This window comes from Callithrix jacchus, chromosome 22 (genome assembly GCF_049354715.1).
Source record: "Callithrix jacchus isolate 240 chromosome 22, calJac240_pri, whole genome shotgun sequence".
NCBI lineage: Eukaryota > Metazoa > Chordata > Mammalia > Primates > Cebidae > Callithrix > Callithrix jacchus.
Window position 1 is genome coordinate 50,514,059 of NC_133523.1, and position 1,542 is coordinate 50,515,600.

Here is a 1,542-nt window from a genome sequence, read left to right on the forward strand (position 1 = left end):
CACCTTCAGTCTTTCCAGGAGGCAATGGAAGCTCCAAGTGCTTTTCTCATACCTTACCCTCTGCGTCTCTTCATCTACATCTTTTGTAATATTTATAGTCAACCAGTACATGATTTTCCCTGCGTTTTATGTGCCACTCTATGACATTAATGAAATCCAAGGAGGGCATCATGGGATTCCTGGTTTATAGCTCATCAGTCAAAAGCAGAGGTTCTGGAGCTTTGATTTGTCATTAGAAATGGGAGCGTCAGTCTTGGCGACTGAGTCTTCAGACTGGGGGATGTGATGCTGTCTGCAGGTAGATAATGACTGAGTTGAACTGGAGAACCCCCAGCTTGTGTCCACTGAAGCTGTGCTTGGTGTGTGTGGAAAAGATCCTGCACACCTGCTCACAGAAGTATTCCGTGTTGACTGTTGAAAAGTTTATTATTTTTTACACATATGCTATGGCTTCCCTTCTGTTATTCCACATCTTTCTACTTCTGCCATAATATTTCTTTCCTTTTTTTTTTTTTTCAAATGGAGTTTTGCTCTTGTTACCCAGGCTGGAGTGCAATGGCGCGATCTCAGCTCACCGCAACCTCCGCCTCCCGGGTTCAGGCAATTCTCCTGCCTCAGCCTCCCGAGTAGCTGGGATTACAGGCGCGCACCACCATGCCCAGCTAATTTTTTGTATTTTTAGTAGAGACGGGGTTTCAGCATGTTGACCAGGATGGTCTCGATCTCTTGACCTCATGATCCACCCGCCTGGGTCTCCCAAAGTGCTGGGATTACAGGCGTGAGCCACCGCGCCCAGCCACTTTTTCTTTCCAAGTTTGTTCTTCCTCAGAGTTCTCATGAGTGGAAAGGATATATACTCATTGCAATTTCATGTTAGCCACATTTTCAGCATAGCCAGGAGTTCCACGTAATTATCTCAGAACTTAGAGCTTACTGTCCTTTACTCAATATCCATTGAGACTTAATGCGTTATTGGCCATCATAGAAACGTCATTTTCAATGGACAACTCTGAATCCACATTCAATGGACAACTCTGAATCCACATTAATAACTTTGCAATTAGCTCACTTCTCAGCTGTTTTTAAGAGATTATCTCAAATCTTCATGCACATACTATCACTGCACTTCCTAGCCAGGAGGTTGGATCATAGAATCCAAGATCATTTCTCAGGAATCAGATAGTCTTGTTCCACCCCTGCAGAAATGTCAACATTGCAACCACCATGGCAAATATTGATTTAATAAGCAGTTACTATTCCCAGATAAGTGTCACAGTCTTGGAAGAAATTGTCACATGTTAGACATTCACAAGAGATGGAGGGTGGATGATGAGAAATTAGTTCATGGTTACAATGGGCATTATTTGGGTATTTGGGTGATGAATACGATAAAGCCCTGTTTTAGCTAGCCCCTGTTGACACGCACAAAATGTGCATGTAAAAAAAAAAAAAAAAAGTGCATGTAACCAAATCACACTTATGCCACATAAAATTATTTTTTAAAAATTGGAAGTGTTATATGGAAAAATGATGCTGCTTTAT